Genomic DNA, 18,075 nt, shown 5'->3' with positions numbered 1-18,075 from the left:
GCTGGACAAACAAAAGCATTTACCAACATCATCAAGGGATTTTTGAGAGACAGGCCCAGGAACGAATAAAAGTTATGAGCCTGGTTAAAGCCCACAGAATAGATTATAGCATGTCGAGAAGAGCAGCGCTTGTGCTCTGCTCACCCTAAAAAATGGAATGCAAATAGCACTTCTATCCCACACCGCCACACAAGGACCCTTAGGACTGGGGTGGGGAAGTCGCAGTTGGCATTTTAGGACCCTTTAAAGAGGACCCCAGAGAAACCCATTGGGACAAGGGAGGTTGGATAGTGCCCCCACCCGTGCATACCCTGAACATTGGAGTACCTACATCAGGGAGCCCAGATGTATAGGGGTGAAGTTGTTTCGGAACCTCTTGTTTAAGTCAATGGGGACCTTGGTTGCCCAGCTGCAGTCGTGACCTGTGGGCCAGGTCCTTGGAATCCTGAAGAAGTGGACCTAAGAAAAGAGGGGACAGAGTCCAGACCACCTGGAGGTGCCCAGGCGGTGCAGGAGGACAATGCCCACCCTTCTTTGAGATGCTTTCCAGTTGGACGGTGGGCGAAGAAGGGCACCTGTGGAGTCCAGGTGATGCAGGAAGACCCCGGGAGTCACCTATGAGCTGTCCCAAGCTGGTCGTCGGATTGCAGAGGAGTCAGCAAAACCACCAACAAGCTTTGGCAAATGCAGGGAAGCGTTGCACAAGAATTGTAGGATTTGTGGGGACCAGCAAGGTCGAGGTGACCCAACCTTTGCAGGTAGGTCAGGGCCAGCTCTCAGCAAGCAGGAGAGCCAGCAGGAATCAATGGAGCCCCCAGCAGGACCCTCTGGCAGCAGGCACAGGAAGTCGCAGGGAGGCCTCAACAGCACAGCAGTGAGGCATGCCCACGTCACAGGAGTTGCAGAGAGGATGTTGTTCTTGGAGCTGGAGAGTACTGGAGGTTAGGGCTTCTTGGAGCTATGAGGTCTTCGGACTGATGAGACAACAAGCCTTGACAACAACAAACAGACGCAGTGTACAGAGATTTCAGCCAAGCAGCTTCAGCGAGGGACCACAGACTTCCCAGTTGCAAGGGTGATAGGTCAGACCTCTGGAGAGCCACAGAAGTACCACGTGTGTTGTAGAGCCTTGAAGAGTCCATGGGACTGCAGGATCCACGAGCCGGTTGTCGCCGTTGAGGTGCCTGCAGATGCAGGGGAGAGACTCCTTTACTCCAAAGGAGATTTCTTCATGTTTCCCTAAGTGCAGGCAGAGTCCCTGTTAAACTGGAGGATGCACTGCCACGGGATTGCAGAAGCCTTGGCAGAACTTGGAAACAAAGTTGCAGTAGGAACCCTCCTTCTGGTTACAGTCTTGCTCTTGGTTCTAGCAAAAAGCAGCAGCGGTTTTGGTGTCTGGGTTGCAGAAGTGTCTTGCAGGGGAGACTTGCAGATGGTTCCTGAAGTCTTGCAGACAAATCTAGGGTCCCACTCTCAGGGGAGACCATAAGTATCCCAGGAAGGGGGTTGGACACTTACTGCATAACCAACCTATCACAGTGGGTCAGGGACGTCACTTAACTGGACTCACCAGTCAGTTGCTCCCAGAGGTGTCAGCTAATCTTATTTTCAGGATAGCAGATTCAAGTAGCCACCTGGCAGAGCTCTGTGTATCTCCGTAGGGGAGGATTTGGGGTAGTCACTCCCCTGTCCTTTTTGTGGTTTTGTGCCAGAGCAGAAACTGGGGGCTCATGCACTGGTGCAAACCAGTTTATGCAGGGAAGGCACCGATTGTGCCTTTCAAAGCAGTCTGGTGGCGCTCAGTGGCACCCCAACCCCAGAGACACCTATTTCTGAAGAAGAGGTGGTCATACCTCCATCTTATAGGAAATCCTTTGTTCTGCCACCTTTTGCCTGAGTTAGGCTCAGTAGCAGGAGGGAAGAACAGTGCCTGGGGTCGGCAGCAGCACGGGCTCGCATGCAGATCCTGCAAGGCTGTACAGGCAGACGTTGGGGGATCCCCTAGGGAACCCTCAGAGTACATGGTATCATGTAACTATTACTGGAACTGGTGTACTTGCATGATTCCATCATGTTTAATACCAAACATGCCTATGTTCGATGAAGCCATTATGTAGTTGGACAACTCGTATTGACCAGTGTCCATAACATACCTTAAGATGGCTTCCCCGCACTTACAAGGCCCAGAAAATTGAGTCTAGGGTTTGAAGGAGCACCTCTGCTCATTGAGGGGTGCCCTCACACTTAGAAACATGCACCCTGCCCTTGGGCAGAAGGGCCTACCTTAGGGGGTGACTTATAGGGCCAGAGTACAGCGACCATGATAGAAGACAAACCTTATATATGGAGTGAAAGGTGCATGCACCATTTCACACAGGCTGCAATGGCAGGCCTGTAGCCACAGTTTGCATGGGCCCCCATGGGTGGCACAATAGATCCTGCAATCCATGGGTGACCCTTAGTGAACCAATGCCCTGGGTACCTGAGCACCATATGCCAGGGACTTATATGGGTGTACCAGTATGCCAAATGTGGGTTGTAAAAGATACCATACAACTAAGCTTAGGGAAGATAACTCTGACACCTGGGTCCTGTTTAGCAGGATCCCAGTGTACTACAGTCTAAACATTCTGACACCAGGCAAAAAGTGAGGGCAAGTATGCCAGAACATGTACTCAACTATTATATTTAAAAGCTTCCACTGAAGTGTGTTAGTGTTAATTCGATGAGCTGTTGTTTAAGAAATGTTTCATTTTGTGCAGATCATCTCCGGAGAGCAGCTGCTGTGAAATATGAAAGTAGCTGGACGATTTCTCTTACCTTAAGTAATGGGTTAGTGTTTAATAATGACGTCGTTTTTAATTATTACACCACTGGTTTTGATTGGCCTATGCAACCCTAACCATGATCATACCATGCTGAGTTTGCAGAATCTATTAATAGAACTGTGATTTGTGTATAAACGCTCTTGGGCCTTGGTATAAGTGTGCTTATTTATTTATTTATTTATTTATGTATTTATGTGGCTCATTCTGTTTCCCTTATGGACTCATTTTTTGCATGGTTCATTTTATAGTGAGTGCACGCTGCTTCTGTTGGGTCTAATTTCTGAGACCTTGTCCGTTTATCTTAGATTTTTCTTAGAACTGACCAAGAGGCTAAGTATTTTTATTCTGGGTTTGATTCTTTATTGCATTTTCATCGGTTACTTATTTACTTCCTGCAATAAATCTATTTTTCCCTATTGTTTTTTATCTAGAACTCAGTTATTAGAGTTTCTCTTATTTATTCAATTGTAAACTGTTAAACGATGTGTTTTCATGAGGGGTGTAGTCTCTAACCCAGTGGCGGCTGGCAGCTTTAGGAGGGAGGAGGGTGGGCGGGGCACACACTCTCACACACACTCATTCTTTCACACACACACGCTCATTAACAACACTCATACCATTCAAACATGCATGCATGCACCAAACATTCATTTTAAAACATCACACACACTCATTCTTTCACACACGCACGCACATCCATTAACATTCATACCATTCGAACATGCACGCATGCACCAAATATTCATTTTAAAAGATCACACACACTCATTCTTTCTCACACACACATGCATGCACGCACGCACGCACATCCATTAACAACACTCATAACACTCAAACATGCACGCGCGCACCAAACATTCAATTTAAAACATCACACACATACACTTACCTTCAGCCTCCAGGTCCCAGGAGGGTTGGGACTGCTGCCTTCCCTCACTGGCTGACCTAAGGTCAGCCAATGAGGGAAGGCAGCAGTCCCAGCCTCGTCACAGAGTGGGATGGGGTCAGTGAGACTGCTGACCCCACCCCACTCTGTGACGAAGTGTCACTGATTGACACTCGACCTGGGCGCTTCAGGGCTTAAACCTGAAGCGCCCAGGGCGAGTGTCAATGTGTGACGCTTTCCTCGTCACCCAGGGGAGGGCCTTGAGGCACCTTTGCTGAGCCGAGGAGGTCACGCCCATAGGAGCTGTGACCTCCTCAGCCCAGCAAAGTTCAGCTCAGACAACCAGGAGTCTGCGCAAATCACGCATGGATCACTCCTGGCTGTCTGAGTTGAAAATGAAGAGTGTCTGTGAGGCTGGCCTTTGTTCAGCCTGACAGACACTCTTCATGAGGGGCAAAAGGTGGGGGGCGTGGCCCCTCCTCCCTAAAGGACGGGCCGCCACTACTCTAACCACTAGAACTACTGAAGACTTCAAAGTGAATTATTTAGGTAAGAATTGGGGTGTTCAAAATACTGGGGTTCAGATAATTATTGGGTTTTGGCTTCCACAATTTTTTTAGCTGGGGATGGCTTGCAGTAGAGCTTCCCCTTGTTTAGATTAATAGTTTTAGGTTTAATATTTGCCCTGATTGAAGGAGAAAAGGTTTTTAGGAAATTTGCCAATTTTCCCTATGCCAGATCTCCCATCAGAGTGACAGGTTGTTGCCGTGCGAGTATAAATAAACTGGAAGCGCAAGTATGAACAGGGAGAATTGCAGTTTGTAAATGAGTGCCGAGATGAACTGTGATGATGGATTACTGTTTTGATTCAAGATGATGATCATTGGGTCAGATGGTGGATTGATTACTATTGTGATGATGTAGCATTCATATTTGTATTCTGTGATTTAAATAGAATTGAGTTGATTATAGATTTTGTCGAAGATCTCGAGATATTGATTATTTGTCTGTATTTTGGTGTATAGAGCGAGTTGCCACTTACACATTGGTAGGGATTATGAACTAATGATTTTTTCTATTCCGGGACTGAGAGTCTAACTTGAGTTAGACTTGAGTTAGCAATGCCTTATTACTAATATCTCTACATTTACTAGTTTTAAGGATCATGCAGTATGGACTGCAAGCCTATCTACAACTCTAGGTAATTTCCTTATCGTCACATCATTCATTGCTATTCCCATAGGAGGAATAAGAGGAATAATAACCCCCTAAAGCACCTAAGACTACTTGACTAAAATCCTCTTTTAACTCTTCTCAAACCATGTTCCTCTTCTACAGGATAGATTTTAGGGACCCTCAAGCTAAATACAATGAACCTACACAATTCTTTGTAGATTAAAATAAGCAGTCTTTCCACAAAAATAATAAACACCTCTCATAACAGGTTTTGCATCATAGGATTCTCACTGATAAACAAAGAATATTCTTTTGGTTTTGAGGGCATCCCAGAACACTTTCTCTTCAATTATTGAAAGATAACCTTTAGATGGCGGTAACTACCTCAATGTTTATAGAATTAGACTTACAATCCTAAAAAATTACAGGTCTGCTTTTTTACTGTTTTTTTTCTGGACCATAAAAGGGCATCTAATCAATAGAATGTGACCACATTGCAGCATCTGATGGGAGGCAACTCTGAATTTAAATCTAAAACGCCTATTGGGTACATACAGAGAAAGAGAGAGAGAAGGAAACAATAAAACGGAGCCTGTAAGGTCAAGAGTTCAAATAGTGCATGGAAATACACTGTTACTTTAAGAAGCCAGCAGCTTCCTTCCCAGCATGCCTCACAGCCTCCAATGGAGAAAACCTTGAGAGAGAAAGCATAAAAACATCACCACCATCACTCTGGACATTCTAACCACTGTAAAGAACACCAGCTGATATCAAGGCAGGTGTAAGCACTAACTTGCTCGCTGTCGAAGAGTATGACAACTGCACTGCCAATATCAATGACAACACCACAAGTACCACTGAATCCACCATCGACATCAATACCAGCTCCGACACCGCAATTGCTGACAATGAGATTTTCAATGTTGGAGTATTCAACACCAACACATCATCAGTCCACGTTGGGATAGACTTCACTGATGTTGAGATCGCAGTCAAGACACACAATGTCAATGAGATCGACATTGAGACATTTTGGAATCTCTATTTTCTCAGTCTATAATACTCATCAACCAGAAGAAGAAGAAAATTGGACTCGACCAGCTTTAATAATTCCACAAAATACTCCCATTTAGGGACATCTTACTCCTCTAAACTTGCCTCCCAGACCTAGCTCTTTAAAAAGTCTTGTTACACAACCACGGAAACTAGGATCAAGATAAAGATTAATTGTCAGGACGTCGTTGATTCCTCAGTGCTTGCCAGATGCTTAGAAGGTCCCCTTCCAGGCATCACCAAGTCTGAATGCCTGCATGGCCCAGATCATTGGAGTGGCCTGGCGAAGGATAAGGTGTTGGGGTAGGAACTGCAGGGAGGGAGATCTTCAAAAGAAAGATTAAGAATTCATAACTGATATTAATCTAATTCTCCCCCCGATGTGATGGTTCTCTAGATTATATTCACCTGTATGTTTGATTAGGTTGTTGGAGCAAGAAGTATTAATCAGCTATGATGAGTTATCTATAACAACACACAATAAGAAGAAAACGAGTTGTAAGCATGCAGCTTCACTTGACAGTCTTTATGAAATAGTTTCTTCAAGCTGATTATTACCAATACCTACCAAGCATAACCTCTGCACCGCCTTGCTTGGTTTTCAAGAATTCTGGAAAATAATTGTTTTTGTAAGCATCACCATTAAATTCTCCTTGTAATTGTTTGTTAAGAATTATTAGTCCAAAACAAGATTCTCCTCTTATTACAATAGTTCTCTTAATAACATGCAGAAACTGTAGGATCTGCCTTGCAAGTTCAATCTTTGCACGGAGTTTTACTGAAGAAATGTCTTTGTTGATTTACCCCAAAATTACGCTTTTGTCTTTCTCTCCTTCTCTTTCTGTGCAATGCGATCTTACCAGAGGGATTCGGCCAGTCCCTTGTGTGTAGCGCATTCTAATTACCAGATCTCATCAAACATGACTCTTTCAAGGAGCGGCAGTCACAACTCACTTGGCTCACCTCGGGACAGCAACCTCCATCTCAAGTCTCTGGATACGATCCAGGAAAAGAGGATCGCTTCCAGCGGCAGGCTGGAAACCGGAACGACTTCTCTGCCAAAGACAGTCTTCTGCCACTGAAGTGAATAGTGAGCGTGCGGTACTGGGCGGGGCTCGTTTTTATACTCAAGCCCCTCCTTAGATGGCTGCCGCACTCAGGACCTTGGGACATGTAGTCCCAGTGCAAGATTAACATCAAGTGGGGATCTGAGGTGGGAAAATGAAAGGTCATACCAAATGAAAGACAGTAGGAGTACGACCATCCATGGTTCCCTGGAACTTGTCCATGGTTCTAAGAACAGTTCACCTTGAGGGGGCATGACCGACGGTGGCAGTGCGACCAAGGTTTGTACTTGGCAAATACACCATGTACCTTGCCACATAATGCTACTGTTGCAGACAGGGTCCTAGAGTCGCTGGTATTGTTCCTGACACTAATAGTTTCACCGGAAACTGAAGGTCCACTACAGTCATCTCCTCCAAGAACTTCAACTCCAAGAAGAAGGAAAAAAAGAAGATTACCTTCGTGCTACCCAATCACCAACTAGGTCTTACTCTACTTACTCTTATTCTACATACCCTCCCATCTCTCCTTTAGGTCATCTCCTGTAGATGACAATCTTACTTTTTAAGATGCACCAGTAAGAGGTGTCACCAAACTAAATATACAATTAGAACCACCACAGACAACGGTTTCGGTGATCCTGAAGACTCTGCAACCAAGAGCTTCACCTTACCTTTGGGACCCACACTTGTGGAACTTGCAGAAAATAAATTCTTTACACAAACTACTGTTAAAGGTGCAATTCTTCAACTTACAAAAAACGCAAAGTTTCAGATCAAGATCCTATTAATCTGAGGCAAGATCCCAAACCAGACTCCGTAATAGTCCCTGCTGTACGAAAGAAACATCTTTAAGCTCCAGAGACCTCAGTCCCTCCTGCAAAAGAATGTAAGAGACTGGATGCAGTATAAATAAAAAATATGTAACTCTGCATATGTGACTTTTAAGAACTCTATTGAGCCTGTACTATTAGCTAGACGTCATTGAGTGCTATAGGAATCTCATGCTGCTTTTGCAGATGATCTTCTAAAAGGCAGAAGACAAGACTTCTTGGAGAATAAGAGGGTCAAACTGTCTCAAATCAATCTATCAGTACATTAATAGATGAAGCAGGTCTGCCATAACACAATTCTAGCAACATAAAAGGATAATGAACGGAGTGCTGAAACTTTTCAAACACTCACCCCCAGTCACAGACCTGGGCTAAATCCATTGTTCTTTTGCTCATCATGCCACCCCAGTTTGGAACCAGACATATACAAATCAGTCTTGACCCTGTACCCATGGGAATAGTCCAGTTTTGTGATGTTGCTATGTGCGTCCTAAGTGGCTAGGGTATGCCCAGATATGGGTTGCCTTGCTCGCTGCACCACTGGATTCAAGCTAGCCTGGCTGTCGAGGGGGCGATACCCCAAAACCAGTCCCAGGAGTCTTGTTTCCGGTCCAGCGAGGACCTAGCTTGGCAGTTCAGGTTAGACTGTTCCCATGGGAAGCAGGGTCAAGACTGATTTGCATATGGCGGGTCCAAACTGGGGTAACGTGGTGAGCAAAATAAAGATGGATTTAACCCAGATCTGTGACTGGGGGTGAGTATTTGAAAAGTTTCAACACTCCATCCATCATTTTATTTTGTGGTGTTGCTATGTGCGCCCTAAGTGGCTAGCGTATGCTCAGACGTGGGTCCCTTGCTCACTGTGCCACTGGATTCAAGCTGGCCTGGCTGAAGAGCGGTGATACCCCCAAACTGGTCCCGGGATGCTTGTTTCCGGTCCAGGGAGGACCTGGCTTGGCAGTTCGGGTGGATTGTTCCTATGGGAAGCAGGGTCAAGAATAATTTGCATATGGCTGGATCCAAGCTGGTGTGATGTGGCGAGCAAAATAACAATGGATTAAACTTTGATCTGTGACTGGGGGGTTTCAACACTCCGTCCATCATTTTATTTTGTGATGTTGCCATAACACAATTCTGCCATGGTATATCTTTTCACAGGTTGACTTTGCTTAGACTAACTTCTTCAAACTAGTTGCTCAATAGAAGATCATGAGCTTTCCTTTTCCTGAGCCAGTCCACTATGGACCCTAAAATAATGAAGAAATGGAAAGAATGAAGAAAGAGACAGAAACTCTCAAAGCAGTAGGCTTAGAGGGAAAAGAAGAAGTTCAATTGTTCCTAATACCATGGCCTGGACTATTGATTTCAGTCCAGATAGAGGGTTCTATCCCAGCAATAGTCCTATCCGCAGTCCCAATGTCATCAACATCAATAACAACAGTTCCAACCTGGGAATAATTGAGGAAGAGGTCAGCAGTGACAACAGCAAACACATCGCCAATATTCCAAATCACAAACAAAATCAAAACAGTAAGAAACACACTCCCCCTGTTCTGTTTCCTACTCTGGTAGGAAGGAGTGTTTCAAAGCACCTAATAGAGTGGAGATTAATAACCACAGACAAATGTGTTGAGCAGATCATCCAGAACGGCTATACCATCCACTTCAAATATCCTCCACCTTCAATACCTCCAACGTCAGGAACAAAACAAATTGCAGCAATTAAATTGGAGGTACAATCTCTACTCCACAAACGAGCAATAGAAACTGTTCTTTCATCTTAAAAAAGGAAAGTTATCTAATTAAGATATTTTTTGGTACCCACGAAAAGCAAACAAATGGAATTCTTAAGCGTTACAGTGGAAATAACGCCCATTATAAGTACACAGTCCTTCCATTTGGTCTCAAGTCCACACCCAAAACATTCTCCTAAAGCATGGCACTGTTGTTACTCACCTCTGGAGAAAGAAGATTTATATTTAGCCCTTTTGGGATAATTGGCTGATAAAACATCTTCTTATTGTCAAACACAGTAGATTTCAACATAACAACCACATTCTTGACAAAGCTGGGCTTGCATATCAACCACAAGAAGTCGATTTCTTCACCTAGTCAACTTCTCAATTATCTAGCAGCCACTCTGAATTTTATAAAAGAAGAAGTGTGTCCATGGGAGGACTGAGTGTCTACCATTTTTCAGAAATGAGCCAACTACTTCAAATATTGCACCCAACGGCTCAAAAGATCTAATCTCTTCTGGGGTTCATGGCAAATTGTATTTATCTAGTTCCAAAGGTGCGTCTTCATGTGAAACTGTTACAACAGTGCCTCGAGGACCAATGGTCCAAAATAGAAAGACAATTGGGAAGACAAACTATCTCTCACCACACAAGCCAAAAGGTTCCTGATGTGGTGGTGCAAGAAAAACAACTTACTGAAGGGAATCTCCTTTTTACAGGATTATCCAAAACAGGCAATTGTCCTAGATGCTTCCTTGACCCGGTGGGGAGCTCATCTACAAAATCTCACAGTACAGAGTCCCTTGTCACAAAGAGAGCTGTCAAAGCATAATTACCTAAAAGAAAATAAACAGTCAATACACGGACGAGGTGATAAACAAGGAGAAATGTTTACTGCCCATGCTTGAGCGAGAACACACAGTTCACCAGACTGCCAAGTGTTCCGTTTCACTTTAATTTTGCTATGTCTGTTATACATGTGAACAGTCATTGGGTTACATTGTACATGCTCAGTCATCTACCGAAGGCAGCTATAATAATTAAAACTTTAAAGAAGCAAAACTGTGATTTCAACTGTTGAGCAATTTGCCACAAAACCTATAACTTGTAGTTAGTTACCTACCTCAGTTTTAAGGCCCTCCTTCAAAGCAATCAACAATAATTTGTGCAAACGGCCTGGCTACCCCTAAGGCCACATTCTGGTTTCATCTTGCACCTCTGTTCTAACATTTGCAAGCAAGAAAAAAGAAAATGAGTTTTTATTCACATCAAGCACTTTTGCAAGAGCAGTTTGATAATATGTGAAATGGTGGGTCTTTCACAAATGGATGAAAAATGGTCCACTTATGTATGCTTCTTTTCTGTCTTTTACAGAGGAACCGTACCACATAAATGTTCTGGAAATAAAGGCTTTCCATCTAGACTTGAGGGCTTTTGTTCCATACTTAATGTCCAGCAGGATACTAAATCAAACAAGCAATGCCACAACGATGCACTATCTAAACAAACAGGGGGCCCAGATCAAGCTTCAGAAACTCAAGAAATCTGGCATTGGTTACTTGCAAAAAAACGAACAATTCAAGCATTCATTTACCAGGCATCCAAAATTGGCAAGCAGATCTACTAAGCAAATACTTCATAGACAATCATGAATGGGAAGATACAAATTCAGTCTTATTAATTATTTTCCAAGACTTGAAATTTCCAGACATAGTCTTATTCACCACAGAAGAATCGCAAAAGCCAAAACTTTGCATGCAGAATGTGGGAACCAAACTCAATGGGCAATGCCCTTTTGATTGACAGGTCGAAACGTTTTCTCTATACGTTTCTTCTGATTCCATTACTTCCAACAAGTTCTACTCAAGCTCAAAGTACTGGGTGCCTTAATGATCCTAATAGCATGAAAGTGGCCCAGACATTGGTGGTATCCGGAGCTACTTCTCTCCATAAAAAAACACAAGAGACTACCGTGCAAACACAACCTTCTGTCAAGGATGCAATGGAAGATTTTTCAACCCAATGTACACTCCTTGAATGTGGGCCTGAAGACATTCAAAACGGACACTTGAATCTTCCTCCAGACTGTATGACCATTTTCAAGGAAGCTAAGCATCCAAACACAAGAGCATCTTGCTAACAATTATCCAATTGAATGTCAAGAAGATGTCATTTTACCTTATCTGCTTAATTTTGCACAATCAAAATTACAATTCAACTTGACTTGATAAAAGTACATTTAGCTGTCATAACAACACATAGAAAGGAGCGAATCAAAGATCCTTCTTTTCTATACCAGTTGTTAAAGACTTCTTACAAGGACTGAAAAAGACTCTTCCTCCTATTAGACAGCCAGCTGTTACTTGGGAGTTAAATCTAGTTTCATCCACGTTAATGGCTCCTCCTTTTAAGCCCATACATAAGACCTCAATGCAGCACCTCACCTGGTAGCTAGGCCTTTAACTACCTTTTATCTCAGCAAGAAGAGTTAGTGAGTGAGTGTTTTGTAGAACCATTTAAATTTTTCCATAGCAACAGAGTAATGTTAAGAACACACCCTTCTTGTTTGCCAAATATGTGTCACCTTTTTACATCAAACAATTTCAGCTCTGGTATTTTTGAATAACTCTCAGTTCTTAAGTTCTATTTACACAGAACTAAATAAATTCACAAAACGAACCAGTTGTTCATAAATTATGGACCCTTAAGAAGTGGTATGCTTTGTCTAAGCAAACTATAGCTAGATGGATAGTTTCCTGTACTACTCTCTGTTACTAGATGAGTAAGAAGCTCCTTCTAGGTAAAGCTAGAGCTCATCAGTGAGGATCCTATGATGCATAAGGAAAGGTTACTTACTTGTATATCTAGTTCTGCATCATAGGTATCCTTACTGAAGTCATAAATAACCCCTCCTCCTCCTCAGTTGTCAATGCATATGCTGTCTTTTCTTTGTAATACACTGCCGCCGTTCAAAAACAATTGAGGCTGTGAGGCAAACGGAAGGAACAACACATGCTGGTTCCATAAAGAAACAGTGTATTTTCCTTGTAGATCTTGAACTCTTAACCTGAAAAGCTCCTTTTTTGTGTCCTTTTTCTCTCTCTCTTTGTATGTGACCAATAGAAGTTTTAGAATTACATTCAGGATTGCCTCTTGTCTGCAATGTGGTCACATTTTATTTAGATGACTTTTTGGGGTTGATAAAAAAAACAAAATCAGTAAAAAAGCAGGCCTGTTAAATTTCATTAATGGAGGCAACTGTGAGTCTATGGACACTGAAGTGGCGACATCCATCTAAAGACTGACTTCCAATAATTGAAGATAAAGTATTCTGGGATCCCCGCAAATGCATAGGAACATTCTATGCTTATGACTTCAGTTAGGATACCTATGATGCAGAACTAAGAATACAAGCAAGTAACTTTTCCTTCTTCTCCAATCAAAAGATCGACACTGATTTCTTATCACATATACTATCACCAACAAACTCTGTTTCTCCTTCTATGGAGCTACACCTTACTGAACACAACTCACCTTCTCTATCTTTCTCTGACTTCAACCCAGGAGGTAATCTTTAAAATCCATATCTTTCTCCCTCTCTAATTTAATCTAAAGCAATCTTTTGCTCTTCCAAATTTCTCATCACCTTTATATCTCTTTCATCACATTCATAGATAAAATAACGCTCTTCAATACTCAATAAACACAAATAAAATTCTAACATGTTATTATTAGGTTTGGCTTGTGCATTCTCTCTCAAATACCATACTGAATTTCATTATTACTTTCACTAATAAATACATTCTCTGAAGTCACATTATAATCACTCACATATGGAGAAATAAACTCCACACGATGGAGAATAACTTTTAACACATTGCACGAAAAAGACCAGGAAAGCTCCACTTGGACATATGTGGTTCCTTCACCAGCCGGCACAGGAAGGAAAACACACACAAAACAACCATGAACCTTGATAATCTCAAAATACTCCATCATTTTAATATACAAATTTTCTATAAAACCAAATTCACAAAAGCCGACACGAAACCCCCTATAGCATCTTTTTCATGTGTTTTCCTCTGTACCACATTTACTAAACTTTCTGTAGTACATATATTTTTGGCTAAATTTTGATCTAGAACTCAGTTAAAGGAGTGTCTCTTATTTATTTTGTTTTACTCTGCTAAAATATATGTGTTTTCATGAGGAGTGTAGTCTTTAACCTCCAGTTCTGTTAGAGACTTCATAGCCACATTATTTGAGTAATTGGGGTATTCAAAATATTGGGGTTCAAATGGTTATTGGTGTTCGGCTCACACAAATATATGTAGCAGTACCTGGATAGTGTAACATTAGCCTGGAAGCAACATAGCCCTGAAGAAAGTGTGACAGTCCAAAAGTTCGGATCATTTCCAGTGTGGTAAGTGAAAGACGGATGGACTGCTTGTTGAAGAGATGCGTCTTTGGCTTCTTCCTCAAATTAAATATACAAGGGTTGGAGGCCTGCTGATGTTGATAGGGAAGTTTTTTCAAATCCAGATAGAAAAGCCCTACTTTTGATTTTCTTTCTTCTTGTGCCTTTTTGCTGCCAGTCTGGCCATGTCATGGCTCCTGCTGTGGCACTACCTGCATTAACTAGTTAGTTTCTTGAACGGGTATGTTGAGATAACCCTGATGGCCATGTGCATGATGAAGGTGGTTATAATGCCTGGACCAGAAGGGGCAGACACTATAATTTCTTCAGTGACAGTGTGAAGAAGTTGGACTTCTTCAACTAAGTAATGAGTTCTGCCACAGCGTATAGGATACTTTGCAGAGAGTCAAGGTGATGCCATATACACTGCTGAGCAGTGTGTTGCCTCCATCGGCATGAGAGAGGCCCAAGACTTGCACTGTTTTTTTTTAACCCAGCTTGTGGAAGAAGGTTTTTCACTGTCTTCACAAGGGATAACTGGTACTATGTTGTTTTAGTATTCCTGGCGATCTATTAATTGAATATGAGGGTTGTGTCACAGATAAATACAACTGAATTTGTATTGTCTTGCTTCAATCTGTAACGGTTTGGCACTGTTGGTGAGCAAAAGGAATTCGGATTTTGTTGGTTGAATTTTACATAGGTGCTTGACATACAGTTCTAAATTAATTTGAGGGAAGCTTTTATTCACTTAATGCCTTTGGTTGAGGAGGTTTTAAAGTAGTGCTGAGTACCATTGGCATATTGATGGATCTTGATGTTGAAAGCCACTATGGATCTAAAGGGTTCCCTGCAAACGTTGAAGATGATGGGGGAGAGGACTAAATCTTGGTGTACTCTGCAGGAATCAGGAGATTTCTGGAATGTTGTGATTCCTGCTTGTATGAACTGATGGCTGTTGGAGAGATAGGAGATAAACCAGAGCAGAAGTGCACCAGAGAAGCTCAGGAGTGTTCCCAGGGAGTAGATCAATACTAGGTGGCTGATGTGTTGAAGGTGTATAAGCTTAGCAGGATTAGAAGTCAGAAGTTGTTCTGCTGTTGAAGCTTTGCCTACCAGAAGGGGGGCTGCTCCATGTTGTAGTGTGATCTAAGGCCAGAATTATAGTCATGTAGATGACTGTTCTTGCTGATCTGGTCCTGTGGCTGGGTGGTGTCTATGATTTTTCCTACAAACATCAGGTGAGTGATAAACTGGGACTTGGCAATGTCATCGAACCCCAGGGTGAGTCTCAATAGCAGTTGGAGGCTTGGTCCTGTCTTGATGGTTCGAGGAAGGTTCAGTGGATTAGGGAGAAGCTGAAGAGGTTGAGAATACGTGTGAAGGTAGCTCATGCAGCAGTCAAATTAAAGGCTGGGCAGGCCATGAGGGACATGGAATCCCTCTGTAGGCTGGGGCCAGAGGCTGCTTTTAGGGAAATGGCAATGTGTTTAGGGAATGCACACATTGTTCTTTTACATATGTATAATACATCGCAAATCCTCCTGGAGATTCTCAGACTCACTCGCTAAACTCACTAAGTACAAAACAGAGCTGGTATAGCACCATTTTTCAGGCTGGCCTCAATGGTCAAAAACACATACAACAATCACTACTTTTAGGCTATAAAATTAATACAAAATGGAGCTACCAAGGCAATCTTACTTCCACCTGTTTGCCCCCATCTGTTATTATCCAAGCAGGCTCAAAGCATGAAGCTTCATACAAGTAGATTTTAGGATGGTCAGTCCTTTTAACAAAGCGCACGTATGTCAGCAGTTCCATGTATGATTATCAGCATTGTAGGAAACTGAGTTAACTGTTTGAGGGGGTTGAAGCCCTACTCAAGCATCAACCACAAATATTGTCAGGGTGAGACACAGGCAAACCCCACATTTTACCTGTGCTCCACCCACTGGAAGCGTGTCACAAAGCAGTCAGATCTACCTTACATGCAGTGTGTAATGTTTTTAGGCAGCACTTCAAACTGTAATGAAATGGAAAAACACCACAAGAAAAATCCCACACCAAATAAAACGAGAGTCAAATTTAATAAACTATTTGACACCAAAACAACAAAAATCCAAACAGCAGGACTGGCGATATGCAATTTCAAAACTTATAGTGCCTACAAGCACAAAGTGCCAACTGTGGTTATTTGATTGCGCTGGACTGGGACAGAGTGACAAATTAAGGCTGACCACAATGGAGCATAGGCTGAATAAAAACACCAAGTTAGGTCAGCTGAACAAAGTATCTTAAATCCTGGTTGCAAAGGGTTGTGAGAGCCCACGTCAAGGACGTGTCACGCAGCATTGCTTCCATCATGCTGCGGGGCTGCGATGCAAAGTCTCGCTTTGGGGAACAGGGTCCAAACTATTTTGCATTTGGCTGGGTTCAAACTGGAATGGTATGGGTAGGGAAAAAACAATGAATTAAGGCCCAGATCTCTGGAATGGGGGTGAATGTTTGACACTGTTCAGCATTCTGTCCATCACTTGTTCTTTTTTCATCTAATGATTTACAGCAGCTCTGTCATAGTGTGGCATTTCAAATATGGATCTAATGGACACTACAGCCTGTGTGTTTCTCAGAAGTCAACCCCAATATGGAAAAGAAGAAAGGGCTAAAGCTTCTCTAACGTCACTGTCTTGATGTTTCATTCCATATATAGGGGAATAAAGGGACCTCCAGGACCCACCCACCAGAGTGACCGTAAAAAATTATTTTCACTTTTCTGTAGCTCTCGAATCTAAATGAAACCTGTGTGATATATTTCCAAGGCTACATCCTTCTGCTTATATTCTTGAAGAATTATATCAAGTGGCAGGCTACCAAACCTATCCTCTATTTAATTCTGGACTAGAAGTTTGGTTTAGGATCGTGGTGGCTTTGGCTCTGTGGGAAATACAATCCATGTTGGAATTAAAACAAATGCCCACATAGAATTACTCACACTCAGGGTTGGCCTTGGCGCTGGTTGCACCCAGTGCGAAAATCCTTTTTTGCGATATCCCTACGGCCACCTCCTCTGATTCCCTTACTACCACCGGGCAAAAGTGTTCCTCATCTTCTCATAGCCCATCTCTCACATAAGTTTCATTTGTTTTAAAGCACTGATAAAGACTGGGTTTACTAATAAGAATGTACATTTACCCAAACAACCCCTTTTTAGTAACATTAGGAATAGATAATGAAAGACTGGAAAAAAAAAACATAAAGTCCTAACCTATTTTAGGTAGTTTGCATGCAGCTCTTTGATGACAGTTTGTAACAGTTACTGCTCTATATTAGGGCTGTATCTTATGAACTGGGGTAACAAATAAATCTCTGTGACAAAAGCAATAATCCACTCAGCTATCTACATAAAATACAGGCCTATGATCTGAATGGTGCACGTTCTTTGCATCAGGCATAGTAATCCTCTGAGCTAGTTTATGGGGAGTCAAAACTGCACTAGACAAAACTGATCTCTCCTCAACCAGGAATATTAATCACACACATAAGCTTGACATTTTTATTGCTGCCTGAAAGCTGGAAGCTTAAGGAACCCTGCAACAGGTGCTTTTGAATGTTAAGTTATTGATAAGCACAGTGCTCCCCTCCCACCCCCGAAGTCAGCACCCCCTCCGCAGGTCGGTGCCCAGTGCAATAGCACTGCCCTAAAGCTGGCCCTAAACACTCAATGCTTGATGATTAGCCGTGAAGAATCTTCTTAAAGGAAGAGAGGGCTTTATTGACCAAACTTTTGTTTTAGTGACATTCACGTAAGGTCCTTTTCCACAAAATTCTCAAAAAATCTATTAATCATTTTGTGCGCAAAGAACTCTATCAAGCAGAGTGGAACGGCACCATCAACGAAAATTGTAATGTTTGTAGTAGATCACTTAGGTTTTTCAAGGTTAAGTTCCCCTCAGTAAGCACTGACAGAGTTTTAAAGTAACCTAAATAGCAGTGGAGCAAAAAAACAGCCTTGGCGTATCAAGATGATGTTGGGAATCTCTCACTGCTTTCCTCCAACAGGCAGTAGTGTACTCCCA

Source organism: Pleurodeles waltl, chromosome 10 (assembly GCF_031143425.1).
Source record: "Pleurodeles waltl isolate 20211129_DDA chromosome 10, aPleWal1.hap1.20221129, whole genome shotgun sequence".
NCBI classification, from domain to species: Eukaryota; Metazoa; Chordata; class Amphibia; order Caudata; family Salamandridae; genus Pleurodeles; species Pleurodeles waltl.
The sequence above is the reverse complement of the archived record's forward strand: the minus strand, read 5'-3'. Positions refer to the sequence as shown.